The sequence below is a fragment of the Rutidosis leptorrhynchoides genome, chromosome 11, assembly GCF_046630445.1.
Source record: "Rutidosis leptorrhynchoides isolate AG116_Rl617_1_P2 chromosome 11, CSIRO_AGI_Rlap_v1, whole genome shotgun sequence".
In the NCBI taxonomy this organism is placed as follows: Eukaryota; Viridiplantae; Streptophyta; class Magnoliopsida; order Asterales; family Asteraceae; genus Rutidosis; species Rutidosis leptorrhynchoides.
The window spans coordinates 292,841,871-292,849,471 of NC_092343.1; positions in this window are offsets into that span (position 1 = coordinate 292,841,871).

Sequence of the window (7,601 nt, forward strand, 5' to 3'; positions counted from 1 at the left end):
TATTCCAACCATAATTTAATCAACTTGTATTGTATATTATGTAATCTTGAGATACCATAGACACGTATACAATGTTTCGACCTATCATGTCGACACATCTATATATATTTCGGAACAACCATAGACACTCTATATGTGAATGTTGGAGTTAGCTATACAGGGTTGAGGTTGATTCCAAAATATATATAGTTTGAGTTGTGATCAATACTGAGATACGTATACACTGGGTCGTGGATTGATTCAAGATAATATTTATCGATTTATTTCTGTACATCTAACTGTGGACAACTAGTTATAGGTTACTAACGAGGACAGCTGACTTAATAAACTTAAAACATCAAAATATATTAAAAGTGTTGTAAATATATTTTGAACATACTTTAATATATATGTATATATTGTTATAGGTTCGTGAATCAACAGTGGCCAAGTCTTACTTCCCGACGAAGTAAAAATCTGTGAAAGTGAGTTATAGTCCCACTTTTAAAATCTAATATTTTTGGGATGAGAATACATGCAGGTTTTATAAATGATTTACAAAATAGACACAAGTACGTGAAACTACATTCTATGGTTGAATTATCGAAATCGAATATGTCCCTTTTTATTAAGTCTGGTAATCTAAGAATTAGGGAACAGACACCCTAATTGACGCGAATCCTAAAGATAGATCTATTGGGCCTAACAAACCCCATCCAAAGTACCGGATGCTTTAGTACTTCGAAATTTATATCATATCCGAAGGGCGTCCCGGAATGATGGGGATATTCTTATATATGCATCTTGTTATTGTCGGTTACCAGGTGTTCACCATATGAATGATTTTTATCTCTATGTATGGGATGTGTATTGAAATATGAAATCTTGTGGTCTATTGTTACGATTTGATATATATAGGTTAAACCTATAACTCACCAACATTTTTGTTGACGTTTAAAGCATGTTTATTCTCAGGTGAATATTAAGAGCTTCCGCTGTTGCATACTAAAATAAGGACAAGATTTGGAGTCCATGTTTGTATGATATTGTGTAAAAACTGCATTCAAGAAACTGATTTCGATGTAACATATTTGTATTGTAAACCATTATGTAATGGTCGTGTGTAAACAGGATATTTTAGATTATCATTATTTGATAATCTACGTAAAGCTTTTTAAACCTTTATTTATGAAATAAAGGTTATGGTTTGTTTTAAAAATGAATGCAGTCTTTGAAAAACGTCTCATATAGAGGTCAAAACCACGCAACGAAATCAATTAATATGGAACGTTTTTAATCAATAAGAACGGGACATTTCAGGTGGTCCCGGGTTCAAACCCAGACTTGGACTTTTTTTTGGGCTACTCCTTTGAGGTAGTCATTACTAATACCCTTATTATTATTATTATTTCATTATTATTTTTATTGTTATTATTATTATTATTATTATTATTATTATTATTATTATTATTATTATTATTATTATTATTATTATTATTATTATTATTATTATTATTAACATTATTATTATTATTATGATTACAAATATAAGATTATAGATAGAAATATTAATATGGAAATGATTAAAATTTCAATTGAGTTACATATTAATAAATTACTAATATTATTACTATCATTACTATAATACAATTATTTTTTTTATCAAATAAATAATAGTTATATAAAAATATAATTTATACATAAAACAAAACTATATTAATAATTTTATGATAAATATTAAGTATTTATTTAAAAATATAAAATAAATATAGCTAATTGAGTAATGGAACATTTAATTTATTAATATAAAAAGTATATCACTAATAATATACGAATTTGTTCGATTACGATTATATGTATTAACATATATACGAATAATATAGGTTCGTGAATCCGAGACCAACCCTACACTTGTTCAATGACGTTATATGTATTTTTACTACAAAATACAGTATGGTGAGTTTCATTTGCTCCCTTTTTACTCATTACATTTTTGGGCTGAGAATACATGCAAATGCTTTATTAACTATTTTACAATAATTATATGCGTGAGTTTCATTTGATCCCTTTTCACTCTTTACACTTTTGGGCTGAGAATACATGCAAATGCTTTATTAACTGTTTTACAATATTTATATGCGTGAGTTTCATTAATCCCTTTTTAAATGCTTTCGCAATATATATTTTGGGACTGAGAATACATGCGCTGCTTTTATAACTGTTTTACGAAATAGACACAGGTACTTAAAACTACATTCTATGGCTGGATTATTAAACCGAATATGCCCCTTTTTATTAAGTCTGGTAATCTAAGAATTAGGGAACAGACACCCTAATTGACGCGAATCCTAAAGATAGATCTATCGGGCCCAACAAGCCCCATCCAAAGTACCGGATGCTTTAGTACTTCGAAATTTATATCATGTCCGAAGGAGGATCCCAAAATGATGGGGATATTCTAATATACATATTGTGAATGTCGGTTACTAGGTGTTCAATCCATATGATTGATTTTTGTCTCTATGTATGGGACGTATATTTATGAAAACTGGAAATGAAATTCTTGTGGTCTATTAAAATGATGGAAATGATTATTTTTGTTAAACTAATGAACTCACCAACCTTATGGTTGACACTTTAAAGCATGTTTATTCTCAGGTACGAAATAAATCTTCCGCTGTGCATTTGCTCATCTTAGAGATATTACTTGGAGTCATTCATGACATATTTCAAAAGACGTTGCATTCGAGTCATTGAGTTCATCAAGATTATTATTAAGTCAATTATAGTAAGATATATTATGAAATGGTATGCATGTCTGTCAACTTTTGATGTAATGAAAGATTGTCTTTTCAAAAACGAATGCAATGTTTGTAAAATGTATCATATAGATGAAATGTCCCGTTCTTATTGATTAAAAACGTTCCATATTAATTGATTTCGTTGCGAGGTTTTGACCTCTATATGAGACGTTTTTCAAAGACTGCATTCATTTTTAAAACAAACCATAACCTTTATTTCATAAATAAAGGTTTAAAAAGCTTTACGTAAATTATCAAATAATGATAATCTAAAATATCCTGTTTACACACGACCATTACATAATGGTTTACAATACAAATATGTTACATCGAAATCGGTTTCTTGAATGCAGTTTTTACACAATATCATACAAACATGGACTCCAAATCTTGTCCTTATTTTAGTATGCAACAGCGGAAGCTCTTAGTATTCACCTGAGAATAAACATGTTTTAAACGTCAACAAAAATGTTGGTGAGTTATAGGTTTAACCTATATATATCAAATCGTAACAATAGACCACAAGATTTCATATTTCAATACACATCCCATACATAGAGATAAAAATCATTCATATGGTGAACACCTGGTAACCGACATTAACAAGATGCATATATAAGAATATCCCCATCATTCCGGGACACCCTTCGGATATGATATAAATTTCGAAGTACTAAAGCATCCGGTACTTTGGATGGGGTTTGTTAGGCCCAATAGATCTATCTTTAGGATTCGCGTCAATTAGGGTGTCTGTTCCCTAATTCTTAGATTACCAGACTTAATAAAAAGTGGCATATTCGATTTCGATAATTCAACCATAGAATGTAGTTTCACGTACGTGTGTCTATTTTGTAAATCATTTATAAAACCTGCATGTATTCTCATCCCAAAAATATTAGATTTTAAAAGTGGGACTATAACTCACTTTCACAGATTTTTACTTCGTCGGGAAGTAAGACTTGGCCACTGGTTAATTCACGAACCTATAACAATATATACATATATATCAAAGTATGTTCAAAATATATTTACAACACTTTTAATATATTTTGATGTTTTAAGTTTATTAAGTCAACTGTCCTCGTTAGTAACCTACAACTAGTTGTCCACAGTTAGATGTACAGAAATAAATCGATAAATATTATCTTGAATCAATCCACGACTCAGTGTATACGTATCTCAGTATTGATCACAACTCAAACTATATATATTTTGGAATCAACCTCAACCCTGTATAGCTAACTCCAACATTCACATATAGAGTGTCTATGGTTGTTCCGAAATATATATAGATGTGTCGACATGATAGGTCGAAACATTGTATACGTGTCTATGGTATCTCAAGATTACATAATATACAATACAAGTTGATTAAGTTATGGTTGGAATAGATTTGTTACCAATTTTCACGTAGCTAAAATGAGAAAAATTATCCAATCTTGTTTTACTCATAACTTCTTCATTTTAAATCCGTTTTGAGTGAATCAAATTGCTATGGTTTCATATTGAACTCTATTTTATGAATATAAACAGAAAAAGTATAGGTTTATAGTCGAAAAAATAAGTTACAAGTCGTTTTTGTAAAGGTAGTCATTTCAGTCGAAAGAACGACGTCTAGATGACCATTTTAGAAAACATACTTCCACTTTGAGTTTAACCATAATTTTTGGATATAGTTTCATGTTCATAATAAAAATCATTTTCCCAGAATAACAACTTTTAAATCAAAGTTTATCATAGTTTTTAATTAACTAACCCAAAACAGTCCGCGGTGTTACTATGACGGCGTAAATTCGGTTTTACAGTGTTTTTCGTGTTTCCAGGTTTTAAATCATTAAGTTAGCATATCATATAGATATAGAAAATGTGTTTAGTTGATTTTAAAAGTCAAGTTAGAAGGATTAACTTTTGTTTGCGAACAAGTTTAGAATTAACTAAACTATGTTCTAGTGATTACAAGTTTAAACCTTCGAATAAGATAGCTTTATATGTATGAATCGAATGATGTTATGAACATCATTACTACCTTAAGTTCCTTGGATAAACCTACTGGAAAAGAGGAAAATGGATCTAGCTTCAACGGATCCTTGGATGGCTCGAAGTTCTTGAAGCAGAATCATGACACGAAAACAAGTTCAAGTAAGATCATCACTTGAAATAAGATTGTTATAGTTATAGAAATTGAACCAAAGTTTGAATATGATTATTACCTTATATTAGAATGATAACCTACTGTAAGAAACAAAGATTTATTGAGGTTGGATGATCACCTTACAAGATTGGAAGTGAGCTAGCAAACTTGAAAGTATTCTTGATTTTATGTAACTAGAACTTGTAGAATTTATGAAGAACACTTAGAACTTGAAGATAGAACTTGAGAGAGATCAATTAGATGAAGAAAATTGAAGAATTAAAGTGTTTGTAGGTGTTTTTGGTCGTTGGTGTATTGATTAGATATAAAGGATATGTAATTTTGTTTTCATGTAAATAAGTCATGAATGATTACTCATATTTTTGTAATTTTATGAGATATTTCATGCTAGTTGCCAAATGATGGTTCCCACATGTGTTAGGTGACTCACATGGGCTGCTAAGAGCTGATCATTGGAGTGTATATACCAATAGTACATACATCTAAAAGCTGTGTATTGTACGAGTACGAATACGGGTGCATACGAGTAGAATTGTTGATGAAACTGAACGAGGATGTAATTGTAAGCATTTTTGTTAAGTAGAAGTATTTTGATAAGTGTATTGAAGTCTTTCAAAAGTGTATAAATACATATTAAAACACTACATGTATATACATTTTAACTGAGTCGTTAAGTCATCGTTAGTCGTTACATGTAAGTGTTGTTTTGAAAAAGGTTAACGATCTTGTTAAATGTTGTTAACCCAATGTTTATAATATCAAATGAGATTTTAAATTATTATATTATCATGATATTATCATGTATGAATATCTCTTAATATGATATATATACATTAAATATCTTTACAACGATAATCGTTACATATATGTCTCGTTTAAAAATCATTAAGTTAGTAGTCTTGTTTTTACATATGTAGTTCATTGTTAATATACTTAATGATATGTTTACTTATCATAATATCATGTTAACTATATATATATCCATATATATGTCATCATATAGTTTTTACAAGTTTTAACGTTCGTGAATCACCGGTCAACTTGGGTGGTCAATTGTTTATATGAAACATATTTCAATTAATCAAGTATTAACAAGTTTGATTGCTTAACATGTTGGAAACATTTAATCATGTAAATATCAATCTCAATTAATATATATAAACATGGAAAAGTTCGGGTCACTACAGTACCTACCCGTTAAATAAATTTCGTCCCGAAATTTTAAGCTGTTGAAGGTGTTGACGAATCTTCTAGAAATAGATGCGGGTATTTCTTCTTCATCTGATCTTCACGCTCCCAGGTGAATTCGGGTCCTCTACGAGCTTTCCATCGAACCTTAACAATCGGTATCTTGTTTTGTTTAAGTCTCTTAACCTCACGATCCATTATTTCGACGGGTTCTTCAATGAATTGAAGTTTTTCATTGATTTGGATTTCGTCCAACGGAATAGTGAGATCTTCTTTAGCAAAACATTTCTTCAAATTTGAGACGTGGAAAGTGTTATGTACAGCCGCGAGTTGTTGAGGTAGCTCTAGTTGGTAAGCTACTGGTCCGACACGATCTATAATCTTGAATGGTCCAATGTACCTTGGATTTAGTTTCCCCCGTTTACCAAATCGAACAACGCCTTTCCAAGGTGAAACCTTAAGCATGACCATTTCTCCAATTTCAAACTCTATATCTTTTCTTTTACTGTCCGCGTAGCTCTTTTGTCGACTCTGGGCGGTTTTCAATCTTTGTTGAATTTGGATGATTTTCTCGGTAGTTTCTTGTATTATCTCCGGACCCGTAATCTGTCTATCCCCCACTTCACTCCAACAAATCAGAGACCTGCACTTTCTACCATAAAGTGCTTCAAACGGCGCCATATCAATGCTTGAATGGTAGCTGTTGTTGTAGGAAAATTCTGCTAACGGTAGATGTCGATCCCAACTGTTTCCGAAATCAATAACACAAGCTCGTAGCATGTCTTCAAGCGTTTGTATCGTCCTTTCGCTCTGCCCATCAGTTTGTAGATGATAGGCAGTACTCATGTCTAGACGAGTTCCCAATGCTTGCTGTAATGTCTGCCAGAATCTTGAAATAAATCTGCCATCCCTATCAGAGATAATAGAGATTGGTATTCCATGTCTGGAGATGACTTCCTTCAAATACAGTCGTGCTAACTTCTCCATCTTGTCATCTTCTCTTATTGGCAGGAAGTGTGCTGACTTGGTGAGACGATCAACTATTACCCAAATAGTATCATAACCACTTGCAGTCCTTGGCAATTTAGTAATGAAATCCATGGTAATGTTTTCCCATTTCCATTCCCGAATTTCAGGTTGTTGTAGTAGACCTGATGGTTTCTGATGTTCAGCTTTGACCTTAGAACACGTCAAACATTCTCCTACATATTTAGCAATATCGGTTTTCATACCTGGCCACCAAAAATGTTTCTTAAGATCCTTGTACATCTTTCCCGTTCCAGGATGTATTGAGTATCTGGTTTTATGAGCTTCTCTAAGTACCATTTCTCTCATATCTTCAAATTTTGGTACCGAAATTCTTTCAGCCCTATACCAGGTTCCATCTTTCCAAATATTAAGATGCTTCTCCGATCCTTTGGGTATTTCATCCTTTAAATTTCCCTCTTTTAAAACTCCTTGTTGCGCCTCCTTTATTTGAG